This window comes from Nycticebus coucang, chromosome 12 (assembly GCF_027406575.1).
Source record: "Nycticebus coucang isolate mNycCou1 chromosome 12, mNycCou1.pri, whole genome shotgun sequence".
Classification (NCBI taxonomy): domain Eukaryota; kingdom Metazoa; phylum Chordata; class Mammalia; order Primates; family Lorisidae; genus Nycticebus; species Nycticebus coucang.
The window spans coordinates 91,763,771-91,785,200 of record NC_069791.1 but is presented as its reverse complement, the minus strand read 5'-3'; the positions used below and the strand labels follow the sequence as shown (position 1 = coordinate 91,785,200).

At 40.4% G+C, this 21,430-nt stretch overlaps 1 pseudogene; it reads right to left on the bottom strand.

Annotated features, from left to right (window-relative positions):
• Positions 1 to 21,136, bottom strand: part of LOC128562029 (glyceraldehyde-3-phosphate dehydrogenase-like) — an 84,527-nt pseudogene extending 63,391 nt beyond the window's left edge.
• Positions 21,137 to 21,430: the final 294 nt, after the last annotated feature.

Sequence of the window (21,430 nt, the reverse complement as noted above, 5' to 3'; positions counted from 1 at the left end):
ATGGCTGTAGGATTCTCAGCATGGTAGAGTCATGATTAAGGTACCAGCTTCTGCCAATCCTCCCTTTTTCTACCTGTTTTAGAAGCCTTGATCTTCAGGCTCTCTGACGCTTCTGTGAGTTTCCTGATACCTTTCTGATAAATTCCTTTTCTGCTCAAATAAGCCAAAATTGGTTTCTGTTGCTGGCTACAAATAACCCTGATTGGCATATCCCCATTCCATCCTGTGCTTGCTTTTATTAGTGCTTTTGTCTCAATGTGTGGCAATGCCTGGTTCACCATGTGTCTCTCACGTACTGTGAACTCTTGAGGGGAAGAACCACTTAGTTATTGCTCCTTGTCATGTCTACAGTTTCTAGCCTGGTGCTTAGCACACACTCGGGGTTCAGTGTGCTTCTGTTGAATTTATGAATGAACAAAAAGGGAAAGAACGCATAACTGGAACTTCTGAGTTCACACTTTTCCTCACAGCATCTTTTCTTTCAAACACAGTCTAGAGGCCATGTCCAACCATATTCAACCATGCCAAATTGGCACTGCCATTCAGGTCTGATGTCCGTCTCCTGGGGCAAGCCTGTGAATATGAGTGCTTTTCATTGCTGGTGAGAGCAACGTCCCATCAGGGTTCTACAGCAGAACTTACTACTTTTAGAAAGGGGAAAGCACATCAAAAAGAGCAGTCTCAGCTCAATAAAGGGAGACTGAAAATCCATTAACTGCAGGAAACCAAGATGTCTAGGCACTTAATAATCTTGAGCAAATCATTGCATGGGCCTCAGTTTCTTCCGTAAAATGGGGAGACTGAAATTGAGATAGATCAAATTTCTCAATAAGCACACTGTTGACATTATGGGCTGGATAAGTCTATGTTGTTGGGGGCTGCCCTGTGCATTGCAGAATATTTAAAAATATCTCTGGCTTCTACTCCATAGATGCCAATAGTAATCCCCTAATTGTGACCAATAATATTCCCAGATATTGCCAAATGTCCCTGGTGGCATAACATCACCCCTGATTGAGAACCGTTAAATTAGATAATATCTAAGTTAGATTAGAAATTCTTGCGTTCAAGCAAGACTCAGGGCTTGTCCTTGGCCATATCTTCAGCACCTAGTGCAGTGTGTTGGCATCACAGGATTCATTCAGTCTACCCTGTTTCCCTGAAAATAAGACAGTGTCTTATTTTAAGGTGTGCTCCCAAAGATGCGCTAGGTCTTATTTTCAGGGGATGTCTTATCTTTCCTGTAAGTAGGTGTTTTTTTCGGGGAAACAGGGTATGTTGAATGAATGAGAATACAGATACAAATAGACACCTGCTTTGGTACGAAGAGAATCACACTGATGGTAGTGATATTCATCACCCATGTGACCATTCCTACTTGGGTAGGGTTTATCCAAAACTATTGGGTAGACATCCAATAAAAGTGGATGCCTTTTATTTCATATTTCTGATATAAATGAGCTAAAGCACTATTTAAAAATGGCCCTATCTCCCCACTTTGGCAACAAAATAGTGACTATAATTTTCAGGGAGGGTGCACTTGATTGTGATAGCTATATCAGATCATACCCCAAAACAGTTAACTCTGCATTTTATGAAGATGATAAAAAAGGCCAGTTGAGAAGACTGAGTCCAAATTTTGGAATGAGACTTGTACCCAGGTTATTGTTTGGGTAGCATAAGATTATATATAATGATTATGAATAATAATTTATAATTCCCAAATTCTTCATTAGCTTTTGCTGCATGAGACCAAGAAAGTGGTTTCCTTCCCAATCCATCCAAAACTTCTCTTATGTTTCCTCTTTTACTAATCTGCTTCTTGGCATCTTGTGCTGTCTGATAGGGGTTGCATTGCCTGCGTAGATCAATTTGGGGTGTATTGCTATCTTAACAACATGAAGTGCTTTTTCATTTATTTTGGTCTTTTTAAATTTCTTCAACAAAGTCTTATTATTTTGTACTTCTTTTCATAAATTTAATCCTAAATATTTTATAGACACTATTGTAAATGGAATTGTTTTCTTAATTTAATTTTCATATTGTTGCTGGCATATCCCAATACAATAGATTTTTGTATATTGATCTTATATCTTGCAACCTTGTCAAACTTGTTCATTAGTTCTAGTAATTTTCTAGTGGATTTCTTAAGATTTCTTATATACAAGATTGGGTCATGTGCAGATAGTGATAGTTTTAGTTCTTCCTTTCCAACATGGATGCCTTTTATTTCTTATTTCTTAACTAATTTTCCTGGCTAGAGCCTCCTGAATGGAAGAGGTGAGAATGGATATTCTTGTCTCGATTAAGATCTTAGGAGGAGGTGGTGAGAGCAAGATGGTGGCCGAGTAACAGCTTCCTTGCATCTGGGCACCGTGAGTCCAGGGAGATAGGACTCCAGGCATCTCTGGCTGGTGGGATCTGCCTATCATCACCCCTGTGAGGATACAGAGAGTCAGTGAGAGACTTCTGGACCCAAAGAGGAGGACTAAAACAGTGGAAAACCAGCAAGTGGTTGCGTGTGTTCAATTGATCTAAACCCGCCCGCAACTGTAAGTTCAGTAGCAGCGAGTCTGCAAACCGGAAAGGCCTTACCTGTGAACTGTTTTGGTGTCTTTGGACTTGGCACTCAGTTGAACTACCTTGGGGAGAGCCTGAGCGGGAATGTGGAGAACTTTGGCCGTTGTCTAGGGCCCCAGTCTGAGCCGCTGAGCCAGACGGAGCTAATAGTGTTTGGCTGTGGGCCACAGGGAGCCATTGTGAGCGATCTGCCCGGCAAGCTCCGCCCTCAGGGTCGCAGAGCTGGAATTGGGTGGGAGCTGGTAACCCAGTGACCGAGTAGCCTAAGGGTGGGGTCTGAGCCACCTTGCAGCCCTAACCCACAGGGGCAGAGTGAGACCAGTTTTGGCACACAGGGTAAGTGGATAGCCACTTCAGCAGTGATTTCAGTGACAAGCACTTTCCTGGGAAAGCTTCTGCTCAGCAAGTTTACAAGTTCAAAGTGCCTTTTAAGTGGGCTGAAGAGAGATTTAGGGTGTCTACCTGCTGGGGTTTGAGAAATCAGCAGCCTCCAGTCGTATCAGAACTGTGATTAACATCTCATACCCCAGAAGACCACGTGTTGCCCAGACAATAGTCAACAACATATACATACTGCTTTCTTTTTGGTTGTGTTTTCTTTTTTCTTTTTTTTTTTTTTTTTGGTTTGGTTGTTTTTTTGTTTATTTTGATGTTGTTGATGTTGTTCTGCTTTTTAATTTCAACCTTTTCTGTACAGATCTTTTTTCTTTCTCAATTTTTTCTATTTTAATTATAATTACCCATTGCTGCCTTTCTTAATAACTAGAACTTCATTTTTGCTAGTGTTTCTACCGCTATTATTTGGTTTTTCACCCAATATTATCCCGTAAAGTTTTCTGTTCGCTTGTTTTGGTTTGATTTATAGCATTTTTGTCTTTCCTCTCTACTTGTTGGAGGTGGGGTACTGTGTCTGATCAGGTTAGCAAAGAGCTGCTGACCTCAAGGGACCCACCCAACTGGGCACCCCCAGAAGGTGGGTTTTTTTTTAAAGGTTGTGTCAAATACCCTACTGTACACCTATATTGCTCTCTCTCCCTCTTTCTGTGCCTCTCTTCTTTTTGTCAATATTCCATTTACCCACCCCCTCTCCTTTCTCTATTTTTTTTTTCTTTTCACTTGGTCCTCCTTTCTTTCATCCCTTTCTTTCTCTTCAACCTTCTCACCCTTCTGGTCCTGTACCAAAAGAACTCATCTAACCCTTAGTCCACAGGCACGAGACCTTAAAGAGCAAGAGGAAGTGAAAGGAAAATTAGGGCAAGGAAACAGATAAAAGAAATCACTCATGAGGAAGAATCAGCAGAAAACTCCAGGCAACATGAAGAACCAGTCCAGAACAACCCCACCAAGGGACCAAGAGGTAGCTACTGCAGAGGATTCCACCTATAAAGAAATGTTAGGAATGACAGAAAGGGAATTTAGAATACACATGATGAAAACAATGAAAGAAATGATAGAAACAATGAAGGAAACTGCTAATAAAGTGGAAAATAACCAAAAGGAAATCCAAAAACAGAATCAAATAAGAGATGAACGATATGAAGAATATAAAAAGGGTATAGCAGAGCTGAAGGAAATCAAACAGCAATTAGGGAACTTAAAGATGCAATGGAAAGTATCAGCAACAGGTTAGACCATGCAGAAGAAAGAATTTCAGAGGTAGAAGACAAAGTTCTTAAGATAACTCAGATAGTAAAAGAGGCAGAAAAGAAGAGAGAGAAAGCAGAACGTTCACTGTCAGAATTATGGGACTTTATGAAGCGTTCCAACATACAAGTTATAGAAATCCCAGAAGGGGAAGAAGAATGCCCTAGAGGAATGGAAGCCATACTAGAGAATATTATAAAAGAAAATTTCCCAAATATCACCAAAGATTCTTACACACTGATTTCAGAGGCTATCAGACCCCAGGTCGCCTCAACTCTAACCGAGCTTCTCCAAAACACGTTGTGATGAACCTGTCCAAAGTCAAGACAAAAGAAAAGATTCTGCAAGCTGCCAGGAGTAAGGGCCAGTTGACCTACTTGGGCAAATCCATCAGAGTGACCGCAGACATCTCTAATGAAACTTTCCAAGCAAGAAGACAATGGTCATCTACCTTTAATGTACTTAAACAGAACAATTTCCAGCCCAGAATTCTGTACCCTGCTAAGATAAGCTTTAAAATTGACGGAGAAATCAAATCATTTACGGATATACAAACATTGAGGAAATTTGCCACAACAAGACCAGCTTTACAGGAAATACTTCAACGTGTTCTGCACAATGATCACCACAATGGATCAGCAGGAAAGTAAGAACTCAGAAATTAAAGGACAGAACCTAACCTCCACACTGATGCAAAAGATAAAACTAAGCAATGGACTCTCACAAAATAAGATGAATAGGATACTACCACACTTATCAATTATCTCAATAAATGTTAATGGCTTGAATTCCCCACTGAACAGACATAGATTGGCTGACTGGATTAAAAAACACAAGCCATCCATTTGCTGTCTGCGAGAAACACACCTGGCTTCAAAAGACAAATTAAAGCTCCGAGTCACGGGTTGGAAGACAATTTTTCAGGCAAATGGAATTCAGAAGAAAAGAGGAGTTGTAATCTTATTTTCAGATTCATGTGGATTTAAAGCAACTAAAGTCAAAAAAGACAAAGGTGGTCACTTTATATTGGTCAAGGGAAAAATACAACAAGAAGATGTTTCAATTCTAAATATTTATGCACCCAATTTAAATGCTCCAAGATTCTTGAAACAGACCTTACTCAGTCTGAGCAATATGATATCTGATAATACTATAATAACAGGGGACTTTAACACTCCTCTTACAGAGCTGGACAGATCCTCTAAACAGAAATTAAACAAAGATATAAGAGATTTAAATGAGACCCTAGAACAACTGTGCTTGATAGACGCATATAGAACACTCCATCCCAAAGATAAAGAATATATATTCTTCTCATCACCCCGTGGAATATTCTCCAAAATTGATCATATCCTGGGACACAAAACAAATATCAACAGTATCAAAAGAATGGAAAATTTACCTTGTATCTTCTCAGACCATAAGGCACTAAAGATGGAACTCAACTCTAACAAAAATGCTCGACCCCACCCAAAGGCATGGAAATTAAACAATCTTCTGTTGAATAACAGATGGGTGGAGGAAGAAATAAAACAGGAAATCATTAACTTCCTTGAGCATAACAACAATGAAGACACAAGCTACCAAAACCTGTGGGATACTGCAAAAGCAGTTTTGAGAGGAAAATTCATCGCTTTAGATGCCTACATTTGAAAAACTGAAAGAGGGCGCATCAATAATCTCACAAGCCATTTTATGGAATTGGAAAAAGAAGAACAATATAAGCCTAAACTCAGTAGAAGAAAAGAAATATCCAAAATCAAATCAGAGATCAATGAAATTGAAAACAAAAGAATCATTCAGAAAATTAATGAAACAAGGAGTTGGTTTTTTGAAAAAATAAATAAAATAGATAAACCATTGGCCAGACTAACGAGAAATAGAAAAGTAAAATCTCTAGTAACCTCAATCAGAAATGATAAAGGGGAAATAACAACTGATCCCACAGAGATACAAGAGATCATCTCTGAATACTACCAGAAACTCTATGCCCAGAAATTTGACAATGTGAAGGAAATGGATCAATACTTGGAATCACACCTTCTCCCTAGACTTACCCAGGAAGAAATAGAGCTTCTGAACAGACCAATTTCAAGCACTGAGATCAAAGAAAGAATAAAAAATCTTCCAACCAAAAAATGCCCTGGTCCAGATGGCTTCACACCAGAATTCTATCAAACCTTCAAGAAAGAGCTTATTCCTGTACTGCAGAAATTATTCCAAAAAATTGAGGAAGAAGGAATCCTCCCCAACACAGTCTATGAAGCAAACATCAACCTGATACCAAAACCAGGAAAAGACCCAAACAAAAAGGAGAATTTCAGACCAATCTCACTCATGAACATAGACGCAAAAGCTCTCAACAAAATCCTAGCCAATAGATTACAGCTTATCATCAAAAAAGTCATTCATCATGATCAAGTAGGCTTCATCCCAGGGATGCAAGGCTGGTTTAACATATGCAAGTCTATAAACGTTATCCACCATATTAACAGAGACAAAAATAAAGATCACATGATCCTCTCAATAGATGCAGAAAAAGCATTTGATAAAATCCAGCATCCTTTTCTAATTAGAACACTGAAGAGTATAGGCATAGGTGGCACATTTCTAAAACTGATTGAAGCTATCTATGACAAACCCACAGCCAATATTTTACTGAATGGAGTAAAACTGAAAGCTTTTCCTCTTAGAACTGGAACCAGACAAGGTTGTCTTCTGTCCACCTTTACTATTCAACATAGTGCTGGAAGTTCTAGCCAATACAATTAGGCAAGACAAGGAGATTAAGGGAATCCAAATGGGAGCAGAGGAGGTCAAACTCTCCCTCTTTGCTGACGACATGATCTTATACTTAGAGAACCCCAAAGACTCAACCACAAGACTCCTAGAAGTCATCAAAAAATACAGTAATGTTTCAGGATATAAAATCAATGTCCACAAGTCAGTAGCCTTTGTGTACACCAATAACAGTCAAGATGAGAAGCTAATTAAGGACACAACCCCCTTCACCATAGTTTCAAAGAAAATGAAATACCTAGGAATATACCTAACGAAGGAGGTGAAGGACCTCTATAAAGAAAATTATGAAATCCTCAGAATAGAAATAGCAGAGGATATTAACAAATGGAAGAACATACTATGCTCATGGATTGGAAGAATCAACATTGTTAAAATGTCTATACTTCCCAAAGCAATCTACCTATTCAATGCCATTCCTATCAAAATACCAACATCGTACTTTCAAGATTCGGAGAAAATGATTCTGTGTTTTGTATGGAACCGGAAAAAACCCCATATAGCTAAGGCAGTTCTTAGTAATAAAAATAAAGCTGGGGGCATCACCATACCAGATTTTAGGCTGTACTACAAAGCCATACTGGTCAAGACAGCATGGTACTGGCAGAAAAACAGAGACATAGACACTTGGAATCGAATTGAAAACCAAGAAATGAAACTAACATCTTACAACCACCTAATCTTCAATAACCCAAACAAGAACATACCTTGGGGATAGACTCCCTATTCAATAAATGGTGTTGGGAGAACTGGATGTCTACATGTAAAAGACTGAAACTGGACCCACACCTTGCCCCACTCACAAAAATTGATTCAAAATGGATAAAGGACTTAAATTTAAGGCATGAAACAATAAAATCCTCCAAGAAAGCATAGGAAAAACACTGGAAGATATTGGCCTGGGGAAAGACTTCATGGAGAAGACTGCCATGGCAATTGCAACAACAACAAAAATAAACAAATGGGACTTCAGTAAACTGAAAAGCTTCTGTACATCTAAGGAGACAATAACCAAAGCAAAGAGACAACCTACACAGTGGGAAAGGATATGTGCATATTTTGAATCAGACAAAAGCTTGATAACTAGGATCTATGGAGAACTCATATTAATCCACATTTAAAAGCCAACAATCCCATATATCAATGGGCAAGAGACATGAATAGAACCTTCTCTAAAGATGACACACGAATGGCTAACAAACACATGAAAAAATGTTCATCATCTTTTTATATTAGAGAAATGCAAATCAAAACAACCCTGAGATGTCATTTAACCCCAGTGAGAATGGCCCACATCACAAAATCTCAAAACTGCAGATGCCGGCCTGGATGTGGAGAGAAGGGAACACTTTTACACTGCTGGTGGGACTGCAAACTAGTACAACCTTTCTGGAAGGAAGTATGGAGAAACCTCAAAGCACTCAAGCTAGACCTCCCATTTGATCCTGCAATCCCATTACTGGGCATCTACCCAGAAGGAAAAAAATCCTTTTATCATAAGGACACTTGTACTAGACTGTTTATTGCAGCTCAATTTACAATCGCCAAAATGTGGAAACAGCCTAAATGCCCACCAACCCAGGAATGGATTAACAAGCTGTGGTATATGTATACCATGGAATACTATTCAGCTATTAAAAAAAATGGAGACTTCACATCCTTCGTATTAACCTGGATGGAAGTGGAAGACATTATTCTTAGTAAAGCATCACAAGAATGGAGAAGCATGAATACTATGTACTCAATTTTGATATGAGGACAATTAATAACAATTAAGGTTATGGGGCGGGGAGGAAAAGCAGAAAGAGGGACAGAGGGAGGGGGGTGGGGCCTTGGTGCGTGTCACACTTTATGGGGGCAAGACATGATTGCAAGAGGGACTTTACCTAACAATTGCAATCAGTGTAACCTGGCTTATTGTACCCTCAATGAATCCCCAACAATAAAAAAAAAAAAAAAAAAGATCGTTGGAGGATGACATTTAGTCTTTCCCAGTAAGTATGGAGTTAGTTGTCATTTTTTGGTAGATACCCTTTTCAGTGTGAAGAAGTTCTCTTCCATTCCTACTTTTTTGAGTGTTTTTATCATAAAGGGGTATTGTTTTGTCAAATGGTTTTTCTGTGTCTATTGAGCTGGTCATGTAGTTTTGTCCTTTGTTCTACTAATGTGGTGTATTACATTAATTGAGTTTCAGATGCTAAACCAACCTTGTATTTCTGGTGAAAGGATTGGTGTACAATACTTTTTTTTAATATCGCTGGATTCAATCTGCTAGTCTTTTTTTTTTTTTTTTTTTAAGATTTTTGCATTTATTTTCTTTCTTTTTTTTAATGATTTGCTCATTTTATTTATTTTTCTTTTTTATTTTCATTTTTATTTTTTATTAAATCATAGCTGTGTACAATAATGCAGTCATGAGGTACAATGTGCTGATTTTATATACAGTTTGAAATATTTTCATCTAACTGGTTAACATAGCCTTCATGGCATTTTCTTAGATATTGTGTTCAGACTTTTATATTCTACATTTAGTAAATTTCACCTTACATCTATTTTCTTAAAGAGACATTAGTCTTACAAGTTTTCTTTCTCATGATATCTTTGGTTTTGGTAATAGGATGTAACATGGGCTTTATAAAATGAGTTGGGAACTATTCCTTCCTCTTTTATTTTCTGGAAGTGTTTGTAAACAAATGGCATTGTTTTTAAAATGTTTGGTAGAATTAATTCATCAGTGTAGGCATCTGATCTGGAGCTTTTCTTTTGGGAGTTTTGTGGCTGTTAATTCATTCTCTTTACTTGTTACAGGTCTATGCAGATTTTGTTTTTCCTCGAGTTCAGCCTGCTCTTATAAATGCAGTTTTATTGGAACACAGCCATACCCATTCATTTACAGATTATTTGTGGCTGCAAAATTGGACAGCTGGGTCAAAGACTTGATGGAATATAAAGTCTAAAATATTTTCTATGTGGCCCTTAACAGAAAAATCTGGCTGACCCTGTTATAGTGCATGAGCTTTACTAGGATTTCACATATTGTATAACAGCAAATATGCTTATAGTTAATGAGCATCTTATAGATTGAACGGTGTGAAGTTGCCATTAGTATAGGGAAAAAAAGGTCAAATATTGACACATAACATATAGTTAAACTAATATAATTTACCAAGCATCTGAGGATAAATAAAATAGAGGCTGTGCCCTCAGGGAACTGCTGGGTCAGTAGGGGTGTCAGACACTCACATACACTCATATACCCACTTAAGGCCAATGAATGCCACTCTTGCTATTACAGAGACAGGAACCCGGTTTTGCAGGAACAAGGAGCAGTAAGGATGAAAGGAAGTGGCTGGACACTGGAGAGGCCTCTGAAGTGGCTCTGCTCCTGGATGCTGTGCCCTTGAGTTGTACCTCATAGAACATGCACAATTTCATCAGGTAAAAAGAGGCATTTTCCAGAGTTTTCCTTGGGGGAGTTGTGTGTGGACTTGACATTGAACCATAAGAAACACAGTGAATCTTTTTTCTTCAAACAATGTTGTTGCAGACAATTCACTTTTGGAAAATTGTTGCTTAAGAATGACGGGATACTATGTTAACCAGTTCGGTGAAAATATTTCAGACTGTGTATGGAACCAGCACATTGTACCTCACAATTTCATTATTGTACACAGCTATGATTTAATAAAAAAAAAAAAAGAATGACAGGATATTAAAGATCAAATGAGTCTGACCCCCTGATTTTTTAGAAGAAGCATGGAGGTGAAGTGGTCTTCCCAACGACACCCAGGTGTTGACTGTTTATTTTATTGTCTGGACTAGAACCTGCATCTCCTGGTCATCAACTCAAGGCTATTCCTATTAGACCACTTGGATGTACAAGAGAGCAGGGTCAGAAAAATCACCTTCTGGGGACACTGGATGCAGAGAGACCTGGATTGGAGTTCTGGCTCTGCCACTTACAAACTTTCTTACCTGGCACAGTATTTGTGAGCCTTAATTGCCTCATATGTAGACCCCATGGTGTAGAGGTTCCCAGCTCAGAGGCTGAAACCAGACTCTCTGGGTTCTGTGCCAGCACCACTACTTATTAGTTGTGTGACCTTGGGCATAATACTTACCATCTCCAGGTCAGTAATATGGGGATAATAATAGTATTTATGTCACAGAGTTATAAGACTGAGTTTAGGACTAAGTACATATAAATCATAGTGCCTCGGACATATGAAAAGCACTATATGTTAATGTTGCTATAAGAAAAAGACAAAAGGAAGGTTATAAGGATCAATCATCTTATTTAAGTAAAAGCATTTTCTAAACTTATAAAATAATATAACTAGAATTTATTGTTATCCTCTATGTGAATTAAGAGTGGCAGCCCAGAGAATGAAGCTGATGATTTTTCATTTCTTAAAGTTCTACTTTGTGGCAGGGATTTTTACCTATATCATTGAAGTATCATAGTAACTGAGAAGATGTTATTTTTTGCTGACAAGAAAGGTAGCACAGTAGAGCCTAGTAGAGAGAGGTTCACAGATTCTGGGGCCAGGCTGTGTGCATCTGAATCCTAACTTGTTCACTTACTGGCTATGTGAATAAAGGTGAGTTACTCAAACTCTTCATGCCTCAGTTTCTCAGTCTATAAATGAAGGTGTTGAAAAAAGTCGCATCTACTTCATAGGTTGTTCTGAGGATTAAATGAATTAATTTTGTGAAGCGCTTAGGATAGTGTGTGGCACCTAGTGTGATAAGAAAAAGAGAGAGAGAGAAAGAAGAAAAGAGAAGGAAGGGAAAGGAAAGGAAGAAGAAAGGGAAAGAATGGAACCCAGCTCCAAAGGAGATTGAGTAGCTTGTTTGCACTTCATGACTAATACCTGTGGGAGTTGGGATGAAAAAGCAGGTGTGTCCTGGTCCTCTCTGAAGCCTGTGCTCTTTCTGCTGAACACAGCTTAGGAAAGACAGGGACAGGAGATGTGTTTTAGGAGGTCGTGTAGAGCAAGTCCCCCAGGTTTCTAAAGGCAGCATCTTGTTCCAAATGGATGGTCAGGGAAGGCATGAACCACAAGTGGTGTTCAGCAAATACAATCATCAACTTGAGCACTCCACATCCAGCCAGGGTCTCTGAGGCCACTTGGTGGATAGATCCTTCTTCTGCTGTGTTCCAGCCAAGGATAGGCTGTGCGGGAGCTTGAAGTTCAGTCTTTCCTCTCTTTGACTGGCCATCCTAGGAGGGCTCAGGCAGGGTTTCAGGTACTCAAGGGCTGAATTTAGAAAGTATTGACCACAGGCGAAGTTTGAACTTGGCTGATGACACCATTGTGTTTTTTCAGGGACATCTTCATTGTCCACCCTGTAGCTCAGTGATTTTCAACCAGTGTGCCATGAGAGGATCTTAGGTATGCTGGAATTTTTCTTTTACAGATCATTAATTAAATTATTTTCAAAACAAGTGCAAAGCACAGTAAGTACATTCTTTTTTTAACTTTTCTTTTTTGATCAACATAATTTAAGTGTGCCATGGACGTTTAACTATGGGTCCAGGTGTGAGATAGAAAAGGTTGAATTAACACTGTTTTAGCTGCTCCTTCCCAGCTGAGCAAGGGTCCTGTCTGGGCAGGGTGTGGTTGGATTTGGATCATCTATTGGAGTCTTCATTTGTGCTTTGCACTCCTAGTCCCTTATCTCACTGAATTCTATTGATTTTCAGGTACACCACTATTTCCTATTTCACTAAGAAAAAACAAAACATACTACTAAGTAACCTGAGACACAGTGCTTCTTATCATCTAGAATTTTAATTTTATATTCATGAAAAGAACTTGTTAGCCTTTAGACCTAGATTTGAACATGTATCACTCATGTGGATACATAAAAATGAAAATTTAAGCAAACAATTCTTTAGGGTGGTCTTGAAATCTCTTCATGTTCAATGACTTGCACAGATCACTTTTGAACTCAGCGTCATCTGTGGTCACTGGTGTCTGTGTACATGACACAGCATCAGCCTTTGTGCTCCGTGATGTGGAGCTCTGTGATGTGCCTTTTCCCAGAAGGATCCTTCATGGTTGTCTCTGGGATTTTCTTTCAGTCCTCATACACCCATTCTACAAGTTTTGATGTTGTCATAGTTTTCAGTTGTACCAGTATGTGACAATGAAAGGTTTTTAGATAACAACTAAGACTCATCTCCTTTTCTTAGATGGTCCCTTGACTGAACAGTCAATGAGTGTTGAAGTATCACAGTAACTGATAAGATGTTATTTTTTTGCTGACAAGGAAGGCAGCACAGTAGAGCCTAGTAGAGAGGTTCAGGGTCTCAGGTGTCCCGCCATGCCTTTGGGAGTGACAACCAAATATGAACAGGCACAGGAAACAATAACTATGTCCTGACTTCCAATGATTAACAGCTATTGTAAGATGCCGTCAATATTGAGATGCCTCATAACATCAAAAATATAGTTTAGATGGATAAAAGAAGGTGGTTTCCAAGAAGGTAGCCAGTCCTTTTCGTATCTTTGCCTGGAAGATAAACTGCTCTCCTGACCTTTACTTCTGAAACCCCAAAATTTATTGAGGAAATAATGCTAGGTGGGCCTTCAAAAAGTGAGAATAAGGGAGATGAATTCTTTTGGGGTGGTGGTGGAGTAGAAATGAGAAGGGCAGAGAGAAGAGAAGAGTGAATCTCAGGTCCAGAAAGTGAGCAGGTTCTGGGAGAGGTTGGAATCTGTGGCTGGCTCCCTCAGAAGGCCTTGGGTGTTGAGAGATCAGGATCACTTAGGCACTGAACTTCCAGCTCTCTTGGTGACTCCCATGGCCAAGCAAGACCCCTCGGTAGCAGAGCTGCCTGACTCCAGAGGCTAAGTGGCTTGAGACCACCCAGAATATTCTGTGCTTTCTAAGAACATTAGTGTTCCTTTCTAATCCTTGGGAGTCAATGAAGCTCTGATAATGACTAGGATTTAATTTCCTGCCTGACCAAAGGAATGAGGCTGGGATTAAAATTTGATCTAGAGAAAATACAGTACTAGGATGGTTTTGTTCACTTAGTTTATAGAATAACAGCTAAATTCATACCTGTTACATATCTTTTGTGCATATTTAAAAACTTTGTTAAAAAATTGAAAACCTGCTCTGAGTGGAAATAAACCCTTTGTTAGTGCTTAACATTAATAGATTCCAGGAACTGGCTTGATCCTAGCCCATTTCCCCAGAACTTTTCTGTGGACTTCACTGGGCTTTATCCAGTTTTTGGCAATGTGACACTATAGGCATTGGGGCTAGATACATCTTGCACACTACTAATTGTTTTGCAAATTGTTTGACCCTCTCCCTGTCAGTGGTGTCCCTTCATCACTATGACAGCTCCAAATTCTCCCCGCATTTCCAAATGGTCCCTATCATGGGGGTGCCACCACTGAGAGAGAACCTTTGGGATAATGGGCTATTGGCTTTGCTGAGTGATGTGAGCAACTCACTTAAATGCTCTGGGCTCACATTTCATTCAACATTGTCATTGTGATAGTTTAAAGATAAATTCTTAATAGAAGCAGCAAGAAAGAGTATACAACAAAGAAACAATCCCCTAAACAACCAACTACATAAAAACATCATACTCTCTGAGAGTAATCATGGGAGAAATCAGATATGTGTTATTATTAGTGTTGCAATGGCTTTTCTTAGAATTACTAAAAATGCAAGAAATTCTAAACAAGTGCTACTTATCTGGTTTCTGCTCGACATAATCAGAAGAACTAAAGAAAACCACAATCATCATAACATTGATTTAATTTCAGACAAGTGATCATGAGAAAACTACTACTTTTGGTGAGGAGAAAAGGGAAGGAATGGAAGTTTTACTTACATAGCATTTTCTGTATGCTGAGTACTATAATAAATCCACTACATGCTTCTCCCATTCCATCTTCCCTGCAGCGCTGAGATTGGTGTTTTCATTTCACAGATGAAGAAACTGAGGCTCAAGGAGGTTTCCACTTGCCTAAGGTCACAACACTAGGAAAGGGTAGAGGCCAAAGTAAGATTCTGAGATGTACAATTTTTCTTTTCTTTTCTTTTTCTTTCTTTCTTTTTCTTTTTTCTTTTGCAGTTTTTGGCCGAGGCTGGATTTGAACCTGCCACCTCTGGCATATGGGGCCGGCTCCCTACCCCTTTGAGCCACAGGTGCCACCCAAGAGATGTACAATTTTTCATCACAAAACTCTCTGCAGGTCAAACTGAGAAGGGTGTGTATTAAAGCAGCTTTCAAGGCGGCCTCATTGGAAGGAAAATTCAAGTCATGACTGAGGGGCAGTCAAGGTGTACCTAGGAGATGCAGATAAGCCTGGAAGGTCAGGTGAGATGGAAACAGGAGAGCCTGCCTGGAGGTCAGAAGCCAGGAGGGCTGAGCTCAGGATGGAGTTCGGGAGTGGGTCATAGGAGGTGTTCATGCTGAGCCTGTGTGTAGTTCTGTGAACACATATGCACAAGCATCCCTGCCCCCACGTCTCCTGGGTGTCCCTTTTTTGCCTGGATTGGAAGTAGGAATGAAAATGGAGATTAAAAAGAACCGTGCAGTGTTGATGGACGATTGACTGTGTTCCGCCTGTTCTGTGTGCCTCTAATGCAGAATTCTGCAATAATCAGAATTCTGTGTGGGCTCTTCTCACAGGCACATTGAAAGTGTGTGCTTCTCAGATTCTCCTCTAGAATGAACCTGAGAGAGCCATTTCATTCCAGCCCTATCAAATTAGCCATTTCCTCCCATTTGTTCAGCTTGAACACAGCCAGTTAACAGGACACAGAAGCTGCTCTGGCCACTGTAGTTGCCGCTTCGTCCCTGGGACAGCTTATGTCAGGTCTCTCTGCCCTTCCAAGGTATCTGCTGATGTTGCCTTCTTGAAAGGAATAGTCTCCCCTATGCAGGGAACTTCCATTTTCTGAGCCAGTAACCCTGTTTCCTGTGCTCCAGCCACACTGATCACATTTCAGTCCTCCAGACGTGCTGGGTTCTCTCAGCCTTCTTCTCTACAGCCTCAATGCTGGCTGACTTGTCCTTCAGATCCTGACCAAGGCATCACTTTTCTCAAGAAGACTTTCTGATGCAGGCTGAGTAGGGATCCATATTGATGCTCCTGTATCATTTTGTAGCCAACTTTTATCCTGGCCCTCATCATCCTGAAATGACAATTATGGTGTTTGGTCCCCTGTGAGTTGACTTTGTTAGTGGTTAACATTAATAGATTCCAGGAACTCTTATTTTTTTTTTTTAATCTGAGGTGGGTCTAATTTCTGCCCCTGCAGATAGCCAGTTAGTTACTGACAGTATTGATACTCCTTACTTAAATATAGGGGAGAGTGCCTAAAACCTCTTATGGGAAGATCTGACACACTTAAGTGAAATGAATCGTGCCCACCTGGTGTAGTTCAAAGAAACTAGAAAACCCTCCTCATTTAAAGAATAGTGTACTTCTGATGTTAGATCTTCCACTTTTCTGGGGTTACAGGAAATTTTTCTTCTGTCAAAATTACATACATTCCTGGGAGGGTTAACCAAGTCATTTGGTATGAGTTAGGTTTTCTCAGAAATCCCAAACCAGGTCGACTAGAGGGATTGCTAAAGAAGTTAAAAAAAAAAAAGTTCCTGGTCCTTGGCCATGGGCAGTACAATTTAGCTGGGCTCCTGGATAAAGGGGTCATTAGCATACTCAGCCAAACTTTTAAAGGGAAAGTACACCAGCTGTAGCACCGCGAACTGTGATGGCAATTTATAGAATTAGATTTCGTTACAGAATCCAGTTTGTCGCACATATACAACTTAACTTCTCCCAGGGAAAGCTATGGATTGGCTCAATCCACTTTCATTCCTGCTCTCTTCCAAAATGCAGTTTTCCCTGGAACTATATAAACTGCATCTCCCAAAGAGGGTTTCAAACTAACAGATGCACGTGGAATTGCAATTCAGCACTGAGTTAAGTAAGGAGGGAGGTAACCTTTTTGCTGGTGTAACCCATAGCCTGGTGACTTGGCCCCATAGCCTGCAGATTCCTAGTTTGGCAGGCAGCTTCCTTGTTATAGTGGGAGCAGTTTCTTTCGGGGCTCAGTTCCACTGTGTTGCTTTGCGAGTTAGTCCTAGAAGCTCAGTCTTGAAGCTGTTTCTTCAGTATTCTCAATGATTTTAAACTCCTCAATGCACAAAGAAATACATAAAACACAGAGATCTGCGCCTTAACTAGCTGTAATGGCTTATGTTCTCTGCAACCAAATCCTGGACAATCACCTGTCCATTCTAGTTCAAACCAGTCATTCAATTTACATCTTCTCTCCAGAAAGTGTTGATCATAATCCTGTCCATTCTAGTTCAAACCAGTCATTCAATTTACATCTTCTCTCCAGAAAGTGTTGATCATAATCCCATAAGATCCAAAATATTTGCTTCTCCTCTAGGTCCCCATCCTAGATGAAGATCCATGCATGACCCGTCTCTGCTTCCCCTTCTAGAGCTTTTAATGTTTCTTCAGAAGTTAACCTAATTTCTGCTATGGCATCAAACAGCTGTTGAATGAATGAAGTAAATAATGAATTAATAAGTGAGTGAATGAATAAGGAGGGGAGGGAGTGATGCATGTTAAATGGCAACAAACTCTCTGGCTCAGAGCAGGTGCATGTTGAATAACTGCAGACTAAGTAAAGATATGAATAAATGACTAACATGTGTAGGTGGTGCTCACTATATTTTTACTGAATGAATTAAGGAATGATGTCTACCATAAAGCCTGGCCTATAACATTTTAAAACAAGTGAATGATATTTCCTAAACCTATATGGATGCTTCTCTACCATCTCTGCCTCCATTGTTTCCTACTCATGTTGGCCAGCTTCCATCTCTTGCCTCGGTCCCTTCTTTGGCTCTATCCAATCCATCAATATCCATTAATCTGTCTCCTGTCAGCCACCTTCTGGCTCATTCCCCACCAACAATGTCAAGTATCCACATTTTACATATCCTGTAAAAAGGAGGGGGTAAATAATAATGATTACCACCTACTATCTGCCCATTATGTCTTTAGTACCTACCAGTTGCTCTCTGTATATCATCAACAAACATTCACTATAGCATAATTATCTCTAGATGACAGACAAGGAAACTGAGGCTCAAAGAAGTATCATGTCCGTGCTCACACAGCTAGTAAGTGGCGGTACTGGAATTTGAACCTTGGTCTCTCTAGTGCCAAAGCTACTTTTTCTCTACAGCCTGCTAATCATGCATCTGTAGACAGATGTAAAACAGATACACACTTGTACCTGAATGCATATACATCTACACTGGGGTCTTCCAGCATGGTGACAGCCTGGACTGAATAATTCTTTGTCGTGGCAGATGTCTTGTGCATTGTAGGGTGTTCAGCAACATCTGTGTTCTTTACCTACTAGCTGTCAATAGCATTCTCCTCCACCTCAATTTAGACAATTGAACATGTCTCCAGATATTGCCAAATGTCCCCTGGAGGCCAACCTACCCTGGGTGAGAACTACTGATCTAAATAGTAGAAGAGGAAGTAGTTCAGCGTGTTTAGAATGTTGTAAGAGGAGAAAGTGCTAAGAGGGGTGAGACTCCGAGCTGGCCAAGACCTTGGTGTGGCAGATGATCAGATTGGCTGGGAAGTTCTCTCCAGGGATTGTGGTCAGCCTGCACCTGTCAGCTGTATGTGAATTCTGCATCCTAGAAACTAAGATAAGGAGCTGCTGATTCCATCAGAGACAGTGGGATGCCAACTTCTAACAGGTTATGTGGCCTTGGGCCCGTTGCCATCAGAGTAATAGAGTCACTTACATTTATTGATGGTTATTATGTGCCAGATACTAGTTTTAATGCTTCCTGTGTATTTACTCATTTAATCTTTCTGACAATCCAATAAAATAGCTACTAAGCCTACCCATATTGTATCAGTAAGGAAACTGGGTAAGCAAAGCTAACCAACAGGTACAATTACACATGCTGGAGTCAACATGAACATGCAGGCTCTGAACTACTGGTTTTATCTCCTCTGAGCCTGTTTCATCTGTGTGTAGATTGGGGGCTTGGACTAAATGATTTTTAAAATATCTCCTGGTCTGAAAATTCTAGGATTCTAGACATCATTAATGAAACACATGTTTATTAAGCATAGCTATATGCTGGACAGTGTGGACCATGAGTCTTCTCCAGGAAGTTACAGTTCTAAGACAGAGGAAGTAAGAAAAGCATGTTTTTATTTAAAAAACCAAGACAAATTGTAATGGCCACTGTTGACTGTGTTAAACATCAGTCATGTGTTAGACATTTGACCTGAGTTAGCTTTAATCCTCTCAAGAGTCCTGTAGAGGCATCATCACCTTTTCTCAGTTAAGCAATTGGAGTTCAGAGAGGTGACTGACTTGCCACTCGAAACCACAGAGGTTAATAAAAAGCACGAGGTGGGAGGCGAGTGTGTCATCCCAGGCACAGATGGGCCACTTTCCCTCTCTCTCATTCAGGGTAGAGCATGAAGCAGACTCTGAGGGCTTGCCTTCTTTGGCTCTAAGACTAGTCACAACCCAAGCATTGTTCTCTCTTTTCTAAGAGAGTCTGTGGAGGGAGCGGGAGATGCCATGTGGCTTGCAGTTGACTTGAAGAGTTGGTGGTCTCATTAGGAACAAGAGTAACGCAATGTTTTTTCCCTGGCTTGTTCCAGGTATGGTGGATGACTACTTTTCTCAGAACACTGAATGATGCTGCCCCATCTGGTATCCTTGAGACCGGGTGTCCCTATAAACACTCCACGTTGCATCTGCAAGCCTGGCATGGTCTCTTCTCCATGTCTTCTTTTATTTGTTTGTTTGGTTTTTTTTTGAGACACAGTCTCACTCTGTCATTCTGGGTAGAGTGCTGTGGTGTCAAAGCTCAAAGAAACCTCAAATTCTTGGGTTCAGGCAATTCTCTTGTCTTAGCCTCTTGAGTAGTTTGGGACTACAGGTGCCCACCACAATGCACAGCTATTTTTTTTTAAAATAGAGATGGGGTCTCACTCTTCCTTAGGCTAGTCTTGAACTCCTGAGCTCAAGAGATCCTCCTGCCTCAGCCTCCCAGAGTGCCAGAATTACAGACACAAGCCACCATGCCTGGCCATCTTCCATGTCTTATTCATACTCTTTCCTCAATTTGATCTCCTCTTTCCAACTCCTGCTCCATGCTGTCATTCCCTGGCAGACTCCTACTCAGCGTTTGTAACTACACTCAAAGTAACCTCTACCCAGCAGCCTTCTGCAGTTCTCCCAGTTTAAATGGCAACTGTCTGCACTTCCTTAGCCCTTGGTTTATATATTTATACCCATGATCATTATTCACATTTATGGCTTTCTCAGTCACTCAAATTTTCGTAAAGGGCAGGAATTGTGTTTTATACATAAACTATATAACGTACTGTACCCAGTTGATAATAATATTTGCTTATTCATTCCTGAGTATCACAAAATTACTGCAGACCACACAAGGCCTGTGTTGATTTTGGAGCAGGTAGGGTAAGTTTGCTCTGCTCCCCTGGAACACGCAGTGGACTTCAAGAGAAAGACAATCTAACAAAAATTGTGACAGAGTGTTCTTAGGAGTACATAACAAGGCAAGAGAGTAACAAAGGAGGAAGACAGACTCTATGTGAGCTCAGAAAAAATTTTCCAAAGGAAATTCTCCAGTCGGGCTTTGAAATGTAAATTGAAGTGGGGACTTTTCAGGCAGACAGAGTGGGTAGAGAGGAAAGCCTTTCTAGGCTGAGGGAAAAACCAAAACAAATTGTAATGGCAAAGAAGGCAAGCCCTCAGAGTCTGCTTCATGCTCTCCTCTGAATGAGAGCGAGGGAGAGTGGCCCATCTGTGCCTGGGAGAGACACTCGCCTCCCACCTCGTGCTTTTTATTAACCTCTGTGATTTCGAGTGGCAAGTCAGCCACCTCTCTGAACTCCAATTGCTGCCCAGAGCCCTGGAGGCCTGAAATAGTGTGGTGAGGTGAAGTTGGCGTGGATGAAGGGTAGAGTTTGTGCAGGGGTGTCAGGGGAGGTGGATGAGAGGTGGGAATGGAGAGGATGGGTTGTGAAGGATTCCTCATGTCCTACTGAGGAGTGTGGTTTATTCCCATAGGTGAGATGAAGCATCTGCTCAGCCCGCAGTCAGGGAGCTGCTGCCACCATCCCTGGCAGAGTCGTAGCATTTGTGTGTGTGTGATTAAGCCCACATTCTTGGGCACAGGACAGGAATGGACATCTACCCCCAACTGGACTGACCCAAAGTCTTTTCCCCTAGGATTTATCTTTGAAGTTGAGAAAGAGTAGAGTTAAATCTCTTCTTGTGCCTCCTATTTGACGTTTGAAATCACTTGTTTAGCTCCCTTTTTGGCTTCTTA